Raw genomic sequence first — 15898 nt, 5'->3', positions numbered from 1 at the left:
ATTGGCATTGGGTCCCCATCACACGCTGCCCTCATTCATGATTATATGATTCCCCACCCCCCACACCCCCGCCTTTGGTGCTTGAAACCTGGTCCCCTGGGACCTTCATGATCACACATGTTGGTGTGCTGCTTCCATGTGGACTTTGTTGCTTCTTGGCTAGATGGCTGCTTGTTTACTTTCAAGCCTTTATGACCCCAGATGCTATATCTCTGGATAGCTGGGCACCATCAGCCTTTTTAACCACAATTACTTCTGCACACATTTGTCTTCGGCGTTTATGTGGGGAAAGTGATCACACAATGATGGTTTTTGTTCTTTGGTGTCTGCTACCTGATCCCTTTAACAACTCTTGTTCACACAGGCTGTGTGCTTCTTCTCTGTGGACTTTGTTGCTTCTGAGCTAGATGGCCACTTGTTTGCCTTCAAGCTTTTAAGACCCCAGACACTATATATTTTTGATAGCCAGGCACCATCAGCTTTCTTCACCACATTTGCTTATGTACACGTCTGTCTTCAGCAATCATGTCGGGAAGGTGGGTATCATGGAATTAACGTTTAGCTGAGCAAAGTGCTATTTGTATTGAGGCAGTGTGTGCAAGGAGGCCCAATGTCCACCTCCTATCCTCCTACTGAACCTATAAATATCTGCACATAGGTCTATTTCCCCCATAATCATAAATATATTTACATATGTACATGTCTATATTTAGGCTTCTATGTATGCCCTTTGCCTCCTACTCCTTTCCTCTATTTCCTTACACTTTCCTCCTGTCCCACTACCATGTTCAACCTTCATTCTGGTTTCAGTAATTCCACTGAGTTACCTTGCCCTTGGTCACTCCCTACCAGTCCTCCCAGCCCCTCCCAGTCAGTGGTTTTGAACTACTCATTGTTCCCTTGTCCCTGGGTTGCCCAACACCTCCTCCCTTCCCCTCCCTCCCACACTCTCATGTCCCTCTGGGACCGTTTGTGCTATTATTTTCTTCTCACATTGTTTGGCCAGCCTATCTTATCTAGGTGGACCTGCAGATATATTAATATGTGCATAAAATTTGAGATGGGTTTGACAGCACCAAAGTGGCACATAAGGACATGGCGATGATGGCAGTAACACCAACAAGCTAACAAAAAAGCCACTAACATACAAAATTTAAAAGAGAAAAAAAAGAAAAGAAAAAGACAGAAAAATGAAGAAAAGCCTGTTAGTAGTTCAAGGTCTATTGGTTGACGTTTAGGGGTATTTTCTGGACGAGTCTGATGGGGTGCCATGTCCTGGCCTCAGAGTCCATCCTTTATACTCCCTCGGGACCTCCTTGCTCTGCTTCCCCTGCAGTTCCATTGCACGCCCCCAGTGTTTTGCCTCAGTGTGGTGGGGTCAGCTCAGTCGCATATCCACAGTGTGTCTCCGGTGCTGTCCCGTGCAGGGCCATGGCTCAGTGCAGGACGCCGCATCTCGCCATGGGACCAGCCATATGTTCCTCTCTTTACATTGGGCTCTTTGAGCCATGCTATCGTCCTCTGAGCTTGGTGGGTCCAGGTGTGCTCTGCTCCATTCTTCCTCCTTCCTTTGCTTCAGCTTCCTTCTGGATGTGGTGTGGTAAGTCAGTTTCTTTCCCACACCAGACGATCTATTTTCATTTTCTGTGGTACTTCTCTCCATGGTGGGGGTCAGACTAATTCTAGTTAGGGCCAGCATATGGTCCAGTCTCTTTGTGTATTCCTCCATGCTTTACGATGCCCTGCTGGTTTGGCGTGTCATTGTGGGGTCCGTATGCACGTTCCAGTTCTGTGGGGATACAACCAATACTCTCCCCCTGGGTGGATTAGTGCCCTGTTCCCACCCCCCACCCCCGGTGCCATCAACTCGGTTTCTCCCCGCCCCTCTTCTCCCTCCACCTGCCCCCCTTCCCCTTCTTTATGCTGGACTCTCATGTACCTCCCTAGGTGTGACCTGCCCTCCCTCCAACTATCTATGCTTCCACCCGTTTATTGCAAGATAGGTGTTTATTCTTCTATTTCTGACATGCTAATTGTACTTACCTCAGGGGACTCGTGTTATACCTGTCCTTTTGAGTTTGGCTTACCTCGCTTAACATGATTCCTTCCAGCTCTTCCCATGAAACAACATGTTTCATGTAATCGTCCGTGCTTTTCAGTGATATATAGTACTCCATTGTGTGAATGTGCCAGAGTTTACTAATCCACTCATCTATCGATGGAAACTTAGGCTGTTTCCCAGTCTTTGCGATTGTGAATTGTGCCGCAATAAACATTCCAGTGCAGATTACTGGTCGTGTTTTATTTGGTGCTTCGACCGGGTATATGCCCAGTAGAGGGATGACTGGGTCATAATGGAGATCAATTTCTATTTTCTTTAAGTATCTCCAGATTGCTTTCCACAGTGGCTGTACAAATCTACACCACCACCAGCAGTGGAGAAGGGTTCCTACTTCACCACAGCACCTCCAACACTTGTTGCTCTCTGATTTGATGATATGTGCTAGCCTCAGGGGTGTTAGGGGTTATCTCATGGTTGTTTTGATTTGCATTTCTGTTATAGCTAGAGAACACTTTCTCATATGCTTATTGGTCATATGGGTCTCCTCCCTAGTGAAAGTTCTTTTCAATTCTTTTGCCCATTTCCTTAGGGGGCTAACTGTTTTCCTCTTTTTGCAGGTCATGATGTTGTTGTAGATTTTAGTAATGAGCCCTTTGTCCAATGTCTCATTACTAAATATCCTTTCCCAGTCTGTGGGTTGTCTTGTCGCCCTCTTGGTGAAGTCTTTCGAGGTGCACAGGTGCTTTATTCTTGTTAAACCCCATTTGTCGATTTCCAGTTCATCCCTGTGTGTGTACCCTTCCCTATTGCAGTTAGCCTATGAGTTTCCTGGGCCAGTGCTCTGAGATTAGTCCCAATTCCCTCCTTGATGGTCCTAATGGTTTGTGGTTTAACTTCTAGGTCTGTGATCCACCTTGAGTTTATTCTTGTGCATGGGGTGAGGTAAACATCTTGTTTCATCTTTCTACATGTGAATATCCATTGTTTCCAGCACTACTTGTTAAAAAAGGCATCCACTTCCCACTTGATGGTTTTGGGACCCTGGTCAAAGATCTGTTGTCTATATGCTGATGGTTTTATTCTTGGGCTTTCTATTCTTTCTCACTGGTCTGAGTGTCTATGTCATTGTGCCAATACCATGCTGGTTTGACAACTGTAGCTGTATAATAGTCATTAAAATTGGGTAAGGCGAGTCCTCCAACTGTGTCCTTCTTCTTGAAGAGTTCTCTGCTAATTCTGGGTTTCTTCACTCTCCATATGAAATTGTTGGTCGGTTTTTCCAATTCTTTGAAGAAGGTTGATGGTATTTGAATTGTTATAGCATTGAACTTGTAAAGTGCTTTAGTTAGGACTGTCATCTTTACTATGTTAAGCCTTCCAATCCACAAGCAGTGGATGTTCTTCCATTTTTGGAGGTCGCTTTTGGTTTCTTATAGTAGGGGCTTATAGTTTTCCTTGTATAGGTCTTTAGTAGTTTTTGTTAAATATATTCCTAGGCATTTCAGTTTGTTCTTAGCTACTGTGAAGGGTACTTCCTTCTTAATACCCTCTTCCATGGTCCTGACTGATGTGTATAGAAAACCTACCGATTTCTTTTTATTGATCTTGTATCCTGCCACTCTTCCATATTCCTCTATCGCTGTAAGTACTCCAACTGTGGAACTTTTGGGGACTTCAATTCACAGGATCATGTCATATGCAAATAGCGATAGTTACACCTCCTCCTCTCCCATTTGGATCCCTTCGATGTCCTTCTGCTATCTTATGTTGTTAGCTAGAACCTCCAAAACAATATTGAATAGAAGTGGGGACAGGGGCATCCTTGTCTTGTACCCTTTTTCAATGGGATTGTTTTTGTCTTTTCTTCATTGACTATGATGTTGGCCATTGGCCTTTCATAGATAGCTTGTATCAGCTTGAGGAACTTAACTTCCAATCCCATCTTCATTAGTGTCTTGATTAGGAATGGGTGCTGGATGTTGTCAAATTCTTTTTCTGCATCTATGGATATTATCATGTAGTTTTTATCCTTTTTCTTCTCGATGTGGTGTATAATATTGATGGATTTTCGGATGTTAAATCATCCCTGCATCCCTGGGATGGATCCTACCTGGTCGCGGTGGATATGTTTTAGATACTTTTGTATTTTATTGGCCAATATTTTGTTAAGGATTTTTGCATCTATGTTCATTAGAGATAGTGATCTGTAATTCTCTGGAACTGTGGGGTCTTTACCCTGTTTGAGTATCAAAGTAATGCTGACTTTGTAAAATGAGTTTGGGAGTTTGCCATCCTCTTCTTTGTTATGGAATACTTTGTGGAGGATCAGTGTCAACTCTTCCATGAATGCTTGGTAGAATTCTGCTGTGAAGCCATCTGGCCCTGGTGCTTTTTTTGTTTGTAGGTTTATGATGACCCTCTCTATTTCTTCTTTTGCCGTGGGTTTGTTGAGGTTCTTGATCTTTGTCTGAGATAATCTAGGGAGAGACTGTTTTTCCAAATATTTATCCATGTCTTCCATGTTTCTGAATTCATTAGAATGCAGACCTTCATAGTACTTTGTGATTACCCTTTTAATCTCATTGGGGTCTGTTGTTATTGCCCGTTTTAACCCTCATCCTGGCTATTAATGTTTTCTCCTTTCTATCCCTGGTAAGCTCTGCCAGAGGACTGTCAATATTGTTAATTCTTTCGTAGAACCAGCTTTTAGCTGCATTTATCTTTTGCATTGTTCTCCTGTCTTCCCACTGGCTTAACTCTGCCCTGATTTTTATTTCTTTTCTTTCTTTTCTCTTGCTATTGGAGGGGTTATTCTGCTGACTCTGCTCTAGTTGTCTCGGAGGTTTTGTGTTAACATATCTGTCATACGCCTTTCTTATTTTTTCACATATGCGTTTAATGATATCAAGCTACCTCTGATAACTGCCTTCGCAGTGTCCCATAAGTTTTGATATGTTCTATTCTCGTTCTCATTGGTTTCTAGAAACTTCCTAATATCCTTTCTAATCTGGCCTATACCAATTCATGTCACAGGAGATCGTTGTTCATCCTCCAATTGGTTGCCCTTGATTTTCTGGACATCCTCTTATTAATCGCCAGCTTTATGGCATGATGATCTGAGAAAGATGTCTGGATAATATCTGTGTGTTTGAATTTACTCAGGCTTGACTTGTGTCCCAGCATGTGGTCTATTCTGAAAAAGATACATGTGGACTTGAGAAGAATGTGAAATCCAACACATTTGGATGGAAAGCTCTATAAGTGTCTATCAGGCCCTGTTGCCTAATTATATTGTTGAGCTCTATGGCCTCTTTGCTGAGCTTCTTTCCCAGTGATCTGTCTTTCTCTGATAGTGGAGTGGTTAAGTCACGTACTATGATTGTTGATTCTGTGATTTCTTTTTTCATCTTTTTAATAGTTTGTTTGATGAAGTTCACTGCACCATTATTTGGAGTGTAAATATTCAATATGCTAAGTGCTTCCTGGTTTACTGAACCTTTGAGCATTATGTAGTGTCCCTCTTTGTCTCTTTTTATGGCTTGGATCTTGAGGTACATTTTGTTGGAGATTAAGATAGCCACCCCTGCCTTTTTGGAGTTACAATTTTACTGCTAAACTTTCTGTGAACCCTTTATTCTTAGCATATTCTTGTCTGTGTGATTAAGGTGTGTCTCTTGTAGGCAACAAATTTGATATATTATGTTTTCTGAGCCAGTCCTCAAGGCTTTTTCTTTGAATGTATGAATTGAGTCCACTGGTTTTCAGAGTTATTATCACTATCTGTGGATTCGTAGTTGTCATACCCTGTTTTGTGTTTTGGGTCTTTAACTATCTCACTTCATATCTGTGTGCTGTGTTTGAGTGGAGAGTTTCTATCTTGTCTTCTTTTCCATCTGAGACCCAGTTGTCCTGGTAATTGTTGCTGGCATGTTGGTTTCTAGAAGGACATGGGCTATATGGTGGTCTCCCGTTTGATCTTGGTGGAGGTTGATCCTGTTGCCATACTGAGTCAGCCAGTATCTTTCACATGTTCAGGTGTCTTTCAGCATATTCTTTGAGTCTTTCCTTGTCCTGGAAGACCCTTATCTCACCATTTATATTAATGGACAGCTTGGCAGGGTACAGGATTCTGGGGGAAGCATTTTTTTTCTTTCAGCTTTTGGAAGATGTTGCTCCATTGTCTCCTCCTCTTCATGGTATCTGCTGATAGATCTGAGCATATTCTTACCTGCGCTCCTTTGTATGTGACTGTCGTCCTTTATCTTGCTGCTCATAAAATTTTCTCTTTTCCCTCTAAGTTGGATATTTTTTCTATTATATGTAGTGGCAGGTTCTTTTGGGGATTTAATCTAACTGGCATCCTTTCTGCTTCCTGTATGAGTGCCTAGTTCTCTCTTGTTTGGATGGGAAATTTTCTTCCAGAAATTATTTTGCTATTTGGCTGTCGACTGTGTGTTGTGTTGTGCTCCGGTAGACTGATTATTCGAATATTATTCCTCTTTTTAGCATCTGTCATTGATCTCAGGCTATCTTCTGTTTCTTTATTTTTCCTATCTGACTGTCTTTCACACTCGATTAGGTCTGTTTGAGTGTTCTCGAGATCACTGATACGGGTTTCTGCCTCTGAAAGCCTAACTGTAAGTTCTGTGAATCTTGTGTGGCTTCTTCTACCTCCTCTGTTAGCTCCTGCAGTTCCCTTTGATGGGTGGATTTCATCCTCTCTATTGTGGACTTCATCTCCTCTATCACTGCACCCTTATTCTGGTTTGCATCCCTCAGCTCCTTTATTACTGAGAGCAGACTTCTGAAGATTTCATTCTGTGGCAGATCTGTATCTGTTTCTTCTATGAGAGATGTTAACTCTGCTACTATGTTTTGTCTTTCTGTTGTTTTTTTGTTGTTGTTGGGAGTGCTGTGGTCTGTTGATTTTTCCTCAATCCTTTCATTGGCCCCATGTTTCTTGGAGGCCAGGGGAACCTTATCTGTGTTACTCATAAAGATTCTTTCAGGCAACTTCCTATGACCTGTGTAGGAATTGTTCCCCGAAGGCTTAGTGACCCACAGTGGTGAGATGTTTTAGCAACTGGAGTGGGGGCTGGAGCCTCATTGAGTGCCCTCAGGCTTCTTTGACCTGGTCTGTCAGGGTACCCTTAGCAGCCCTTTTCATTGTTTAGTAAAAACAGGAAAAAGTTAAAAATTAAAAAATATTTTTTTAAATATTGGGAGTAAAAAGAAACAAATGGAGAGGGAGAAAGAAGGCGAAGCTATAAAAGAGGAGAGAAAATAATTGATAATCATGAAAGTAGAAGGGGAAAAAGAGAGATAGAAGGAAAACCTATAGAAAGGGGGCAGAAGAGAAGTAATAGTAATAATGAAAAAGGGGGAAGAGAGAAGAGAGCGAAGAAAACACAGAAAGTAAAAATAAAAGAGAAAGACCAGCACGAGATAAGAATTACATATATATGTGTATATATTTAAATCTCCCCCCCTTTCTTTTCCCTCCATAATCTAGTCATACCTAATAGAAGGTGGAGGTGGGCGAGGCCTTGCTTCCACCAGATGTGGTACTGATCTGAGCTCCAGAGCAGGGCTATGTGGGGGGAACATGCTCTTCAGTTCAGCAAGCATTCCCTGGTCCCTGCAGGCCTGTAGAGTTGAGCCTGTGGGAAGAGGCTACACGGGCAGTGGAAGCTCCACAGGGGCGGACCTCCTGCACCAGCCAGAAAGGGCTGGGGCCGCAAGGGGTGCTGAGTGAGGCACAGGCCACAGCACCCACCTCCTATGCCAGCTGAGAAGGACTGGGGCAGGCTTAGAAGCTGGCACTGAGTAACCCACAGGGCACAGCAGTGGTGATAGCCCGCTGGAGCATAAAGATGGCTCTGGCTGGGACCGCAATCCCACATCCCAGGCTCCCTAGCAAGTGGGCATTTATCACTTGAGCCACTGGCTTTGTGATCGGCACAGGCTCCTCAGCAACGTGGCTCAAGCTGGATCGGACAGTGGTGCTCTGGCGAGAAACAGCGGGCAATGGCGCTTGCCCTCCACCCTGGTAGGAATGCGCCTGCGGCAGGCTCAGAGCTTGGAACGGGCCACTGGAATCCCCACAGCGCACTGGTGAGGGCAAAGCCACTCCAGCAAAGGTGCAAATCCCTCTCGCTCATGCTCCCAGAGGCAGGAGCACCCACTGTTCCACCTGGCGCTGTGGGTGCTGGAAGGGGCGACCTGTGGCAGGCAGGCTTTGCGCTCTGGGCCCTGGGCACGGGTCTCCGAGGTGGCGCAGGCCAGCCTGAAGTGGCTCCGACGGGAACGCAGTGTCCGGATAGAAGCGGGATGGACTCCGGCCGCAGGCCAAGCTGGCAGGAAGTGCACTGCTCAGGTTCCTGGGCCGGGAGTGGAGCGGGCGCTAAGCTGACGCGGGCAGACGGCCAGGCAAGCGCGGTTCTGCTAGGGCACTCCCAGGCAGTAGTGGGGGTGGATGGCCCCCCATGGGGTTTGCTAGGCAGCCCCTGGTGGCCTGCAGGTCAGTTACTAGGGACTTGGATGAATGGAGGGAGGGACTCAGTCCAAGGCCAGATCGTTGCCACCTGGGGAGAGGAGAACCGGGGGGAAAGGGAAGCTTTTCTCCTAGTGGGGTCCTGCGAGTGGGCAGCTACTGTACAGGGTTCCTGCCACCGCTGAGTGTGTCTCGGCAGAGCAGCAAGCAACTCTGGGTGCGGAAGGGTCTGGGGATGGAGTGGGGCTATAACTAGTTGCGGACACAGTGGCGGCAGCCCAGTGACCCGAGATGCCGCATGAATTGGGTCCTGGATCACCAAGGCCCCATCTCAGGACAAATGTGTAGGGTGGGGGTGGGGTGCTGTCCCGGGTTGGGGGGTGTATTTCACTCACCAGACTTCTACCACTTGGCTACCTGGACTCCAAACCTGCCTTTTTCGAAAGAGCTCTCAAAGTATGCGGCTCCCCTGGTCCGCCATCTACCCCAAAGTCTGCATTTCTTTTCATTTTTAATGATTTGCACCTTTCTTCATACTTTGTACTTCCCATGTTCTGATTATCGATGGGTGTTTGTAACTATTTTTTCTCATTTTGAATTATGCTGAAACCTGTCATCTTGTTGACGCTGCCCTTCCCTGAACTATCAGGGATGTGGCTTCCAGCATCACAGCAACGTGTCATGTGAGACAGCACTGCAGACCAGGCCAATGGTGCTTTGCTGGTGTTGGGGCCTGAATTTACATCAGTGGGTGGAAGTATAGGCTCTATGATAAGACCGGAAGGAAAGTAAAATATTTGCACTGCTTATGATATCCAAAGGTAGATAAAGTAGTTATGCCTTTGGGGGATTTGCCATGCTCCCTCTTCTCCTGTAGCTGCCTTGGAGCCTATTTGGTAGTTAATAGTGAAAAGATGTTGAAGCACCATTGTTTGTAATTGAAGGCTGGGGCATGGACTCATTAAAATTCGTCAAGATCAGGCAACAGGATGTTTGCGGAGATGGGAAGCACAGCGGTTTTTAGAATCTGGCCCTGGGAGCCTCCAGGGTTCAAAGAAGTGTTGTTAGCCTGGGAGGTGGGCCCCCACGTGTGGTTCCCCGGAGCTGCAAACCGAGGAGCCTGTTCGACGTTGAGTTTAGGCTCCGGTGTTCTTCAGCTAAAAAAGCACTGTAGCACCAACCAATGGCAATCACTTGACGCAGCTTTTGTGTGTTACGGAGAACAGAGAGCTAGACGCGGGAGAACTGAGCGGTCATCCCGCCAGCGTGGCCTCGCGCAGTTCATGCTTTCTCTCTGCACCTGCCTCCGCATCTGTAAAATAAGAGCAGCGTCACTGAAAGTGTTGTTATCCAGGGTCTCTTATCTTAGTGTTGTGTCATCTGACTTGTCGTGTCGATGCCAAAGCAATAAGACCCTGGTGCCGTTGAATTGGTTCTGACTCACGGCAACCCCAGGGGTTACAGAGAACAGCTCTCCAGGAATGTCTTGGCTGTAACCTTGCAGTGGGAGATGGTCACCAAGCTCCTCTCCCACGGTGCTGGGTGGGTGGGTGGAAACCACTAACCTTTGGTTTAGCAATCAGTGGTAAACCGTCTGCACCCCCTGTGGAGCCCCGGCGGTGTTGTTAGGTTACTTGCTGCAAGGTTGGTGATTCAAACCTGCCCACTGCTCATTGGGAGAAAAATGAGGCTGCCTGCTCCCGCAAAGGTTTACAGCCTTGATGCCCCTATGTAGTGTATCGAGTTGAAAATCAAGTCCAAATTGACTTGATTTTAAGTCGAAATCAACTCACTGGTAGGGTTAGAGACCTTGTATTACCAGAGAAGGCCAATTTGGAAAATCCTGTGAAGTGTAAGGTGTTCACTGGTGGCTCTTAGACTCTTCGGTTGATTTCATTTGGAAACCACTTCTCATATTTATCCACACAGTGGAATTAAAAGATGAGGTGGCACATAACATTTATAGGCCTTCTTCCACTTTTCAGATTATGTTAATCCATAAACTCTGATCCTGTAGTGGATTGAACCAATAGATGAGTCCTTCACTTAATTTTGACTAATTTTTGAGGCTCCCAAGAGGCTGAAAAGCAGTTTAAAAAAAGAGGAAAAAAAAAGTAGTTATGCCTTTGAGTAATCAATCACTATACAACAAATTTCTCTCTCCCGGGGTTTTAGATTATACTGGTGCTTTGGGTGCATGCTTGAAATTCTGCCCCCTCACCATGACTCGTGACCTACGCAGCGAATTTGTTGCGTAGGAAAAGGAAGGCATGATGCTTCTTGTCTGATTATTCCCAATGCCTAGGAGACTCTTCATGGCAAGGACGGGGACACAGAGACCTCTGGTTTAAATATTACCTTCCTGCTTTATCAAAGGAGCCCTCTGGCTACAACTATATTAACATTATATAGTATTACAGTCTCACCAGTTAGGAACATTGGCATTAGATACAAAAGGTGATAAATCCTTAAAAAGTAAACATAAGTAAAAATCTGATTTATAATCTCTTTAACATTGATTTGCTAAAGACTGATAGTCAAATATTAATATGATTTCACTAGGTGTAAGACAGGTCTACTTTTTAAAATAATATCAGTATATTTTACTTGTAACTGTTTTTGTTTTGACCATTTTAAGTATTCTGAACATTAAAAAATTCAAGTTTTTGTTAGGCATTTAGCTTATATAAAATAAGATATTTTAAAATGTTCACTGCCTTAACATTTAAGTGGTTAAAGCCCTCCCCCAACGAAAAACTAGTCCTAACTTTATAATGGATATAAGGTTTGTTTGTTTTTTAAGGAAGCTTTACAGGAAACTTGAGCCTTTAGAGCAATGGTTTCGACCTTCCTGAGTCCGCGACCCTTTAACACAGTTCCTCATGTTGTGGTGACCTCCCAGACAAAATTATTTTCGTTGCTACTTCATAACTCATTTTGCTACTGTTTTGAATCACACAACCCCTGTGAAAAAGTCATTAGACCCCCAAAGGGGTTGCTACCTACAGGATGAGAACCGCTGCTTTAGAGGGAAATTCATCAATAGGAGCAACACCACTATGTAGAAATAAGCACCCAAATTATTGGAATCAGTAAATATTTATTCAATTTTTATTTGTAAGTAGGACTATGAAAAGATTTAGGCACAAGCTTTATCTTTAAGGAGCTTAGATTTTATGTGTGGGCAGAACAGATACAAATACCAACTTAAGAATTACAATTTCAGTAATCAATATATAGTATATTCAATGTTCTGATGCTGTTCTTTCAACTAAGGATATAGCAAGAAAAAAGGCAGGGGAAATGTATGTGAATGCAGGAGTTTCAAGCAGGTATAAAATAAGCATGTGGCACCAAGAGTAATTTAATATTTGTATCTGCAATAGCATGCACATTATCACCTTTCTTTATTAGCTCCCCTCTTCAGTTGGTGAGATATCAATAAGACTTCAATAGCAAGTGTTGCAGTATGTCAAAGCCTCACAATTTCTTAGAATAATTTTAGGATTTTAAAAGGCTGGTGTTTTAAAATGTTAAATAGAAAAGGAAGAATTTAGCACGGCAGACTATTATTGTACAAATTCTGTCAAATGCATTTTCCCAGGAATAGAATACAGTTGAGTAGACCAATTGATGTCTCAGAGAAATCTCTACAGCATGCTTCTAGGGACAGTAGAAAATAGTTATAGATAACCCACCATGTTTCTCTGCAAATTTTGGAATTCCATTGATTTCTGCATCCAGACTATTTCAGCAATTTTGGAATTTAATTGATTTCAGCATCCAGACTATTTCAACCAAAAAAAGAAATGAAGAAGAAAACAAGCCCACTCCACTGAGTAGATTCTAACTCATAATGACCCTTCAGGACAGAGTAGACCTGCCCTGTAGTTTTCTTTCAGAGGAGAGAAAGTCTCGTGTTTCTCCAGTGGAGAGACTGGTAAGTTCGAACCACCAGTCTGTAGTTTGCTGTTCAAATGGTAGCTAGCCTACAGCACCATTCTCTACCTTACTCTTAGGGAGTAGATTTTAAATAACAACCAAATTACTTTTAAATCGGGGTGAGTATTGCCCCTATTTCATTCCATTGACATGATGTTTATGTTGCAAAGATTTTTGTGCTAATCCTAACAGACAAAGTAAAAAGAATTGCTGTCCATTTGATGTTAACTTGCAATGATTGTCCTGTATGTTGCGCATAAAGCTGTTCTCTGTAGTCTATTCAAAGCTGTGACCACTCGTAGGGAGATCACTCAGTTTTTCTCACAAGCTGCCTCTGGGTGAGTTGGACCACCAACCAGGTACTCAAATATTATCTTAACAAATCCAGAAAATAAAACAAAAATTACCACCCAAATCAAACAGATTCTAACGAAGCTGCTTAGGGAAAGTGTCTTTCCTTTTTTTTACAACTTATTTTTCCATTCTTTTTTGTCCTCTCTCCAATGAAGGGAATGGTCCTTTTCAGTCTAAAATTAAAAGAACATTAATATTCAAGATCCATGAAAGCACTTTTTATGACAAGCAGTTGCATGAAGCATACATCAAAGTGATATTGAAAGTTGTCCTCCTTCCCAGAGACAATACTTTTCAGGTTCATAGACTTTTACATATAAATCAGGAGGAAAGTGTCTAGGAGAATTTGCACACAACCATTATAGAAACTTTGACCTAGATATATCAGTAAAGGCCATTCATTCTCCTCTTCCTACCTCTAAGTCAAACTACCTAGACAAGTGTGAGTAAAGTTTGCTTTCTAAGATGTTCAAAAGAATATTCACCAAACCTCATTTGTAGCACATTTCATTTCTTAAAAATCTTTACTTTTAAGACTGTTTAACAATTTACCAAAATATGTCCAAACAAAATATTTCCTATGATGTTTAAAGCAATTCTTCCAAGTACTTCTATGTATAGAGGAATGTTTGCTTGTAGGGGACTATATAGATTACTTGACAACTGTGGATATTTTTCATATTATTTTCTGAATCCATTTGTTAATCTTCTCTAAGAAAATGACTTTTGAGGTACAGAAAGGTTGTCGTTGCTAAAGCCACACACTCTCACTTTCTTAATATGAAAGCAAGGACATATGAGCCCCCGTTTCCTCATCTGTATAACTGTCATAAAGATTTCAAATTTAGCAGATGCAAGGAGAAACATAAGAACTGAGATGGGGCTTAGCATGTACTAAGGCCTCCTATGCAATACCTTCTGTTATTATTTTTTATGTACTTCTCTATTCCATCATTCAGAATTCAGCAAACATTTATTAAATAGTTTCATTGTTAATCATTTCTTTATAGCAGCTTATTATTGCCTTGTGCTGACGACATGGGTTAAATTGGTATAATTCTGTATTTTACTTTAATAAAAGTTCTCTAGGCCCTTGACAATGCCTTCCCCTGCTGAAATACAGACATCGTTAAAAATAACAACAGAATAGAAACAAAGTCGTGGCCACGGAGTTGATTCCAACTCGTGTTGAACCCAGATGCATCTGATTAGACTGTGCAGATAGGCTTCTTGAAAGCTGAGTTTTCAGACATAGAGATTTTTTTTTTTGCGTGTATAAATATCTCTGGATAGGCTTGAGCGTCTAACCTTTTGGTTAGTGCCAAATTATGTTAACCAAGAATTTGAAACAACCTTACACATGTGCTACTAACTTCAGCAATGTATCACTCCACAGTCACCAATTTATTTATGGTCTGGCTGCTGGTACCCGATTCATAAATGGTGCTTCTTTCTCAGTGTAAACACTGCTTCCTTTTCTTTTGTTTTCACAAGTTACGGTAACTATATCAGTTTATAATTAAGTGGTGAAAACTGCAGGATGCCTGCTCAGGCCTGGTTTCTGATCTTAGCACTGTACCATAGTCATGCAGGAATCTGGATAACCAAGTGGCCTTTATGGATCTTGGTGTTCTTAGACCTTCCTGACACAATACCAACCTCAGAGAATGCTGAGACTTAAATAAGATCATGCTAACCTAGTTTAGCTTCTGACACTGGGTTGGCTGTCAATAAATGGCAGTTATTCTTATTCAATGAAACGACTTAACATCAGGCATAAAATTGAATCTAAAGGTGTCATTTCTCCTGTATTTTAAAACTTCCATTAGAGTTTTATTTTGACAGTTTTCATAATTTTTATCATTTTTGTTAAAGAAAATGTCTACTCGAGGAACTGTGTGCTACATATTCTTAGAATCCTTTGTCAGCTGAAGACTTTATGAAATGCTGTTGAGAAAAAAGAAACTTAAATGGGAATCAGGAGTTAAAATAAGTTTAATTAGTAAAAAAGAAGCACCCTTTAAGGGGAATTAGCGGTGTAGGCTAAGGCATGCCACAGTGTTGTTAATGTTAGGGCCACTTTTACATTGTCAACTTTCGATTTAGTAATCTTGAGGGAGACAGCATCAACAGCAGACAAAGAGAAATGTTTCACTTTCCTGCAGCTGACTCCTGTGTCTGCCTGATGTTTAGTTACATTTGGGCATCTGTCTCAGGAACGCCCATTGTCTGCAACCGTATGCAAACTGAAGTGTGCATTGGGGTATAGACATGAGGACAGGATTTATACTTGGATGTGCCATTCAACAGCAGTTGGATGGCTGGACTAGGCCTGGATACTTCATAGAGCTCGTTTAATGGACTGCTACTTTATTATTTTGTAAAGCTTCTGTAATACACATTTATGATATAAAAAGTGCCTTGCATACTGCTTCATCGGAAGGGGACCTCATTTAGATTAACCTGTGACTTCAACAGCAGGTGGTAGAATGAACCAACTGCTTCAATTACTGCTTTTGCGCATGACTTTCATGTGTTGCTAAGATTATCAGAGGAACCTGATTACATCCCCTTAGACACTATTGTTGGCATGATGATTAAGCTGTTATTTTTTTTTTAAGACTGGGAGCCTAAAAAGCTTTTTGGCATGAGGCAAAAGCACTGTGTATAGAGATCAGTAAGATAGTGTGTATCATTGCCCTGTCGCTTATCTCCGCATATACAGCTCCCCAGTGGGTCCCTCTGATAAACATTATTGGAACAATTAGCTGCTGCTGACACAGAATCCAGACACAATAGCCATGGCCAGCAGCAGAGAGCCAAAAATTATGGAGCCAAAACCCATAAAAAGCAACACCAAGCTACTCTCCCCATTCAACTGCTGTCATAAAACCCTCCCAGTGCTCTGTTTGCATAGCTGGCTTCCCCGATATGGCACTGTGACACAAAGAAGAAGCTGCAGCACTTGTCTTTGTTTAAGCTGAAATTACAAGTCATTGAATTAGTATGTCATCTTTATTGTGCTGTCATGCAGCAGAGGTGAGGAC

The sequence above is a fragment of the Tenrec ecaudatus genome, chromosome 7, assembly GCF_050624435.1.
Source record: "Tenrec ecaudatus isolate mTenEca1 chromosome 7, mTenEca1.hap1, whole genome shotgun sequence".
NCBI classification, from domain to species: Eukaryota; Metazoa; Chordata; class Mammalia; order Afrosoricida; family Tenrecidae; genus Tenrec; species Tenrec ecaudatus.
This window is presented reverse-complemented; position numbering follows the sequence as displayed.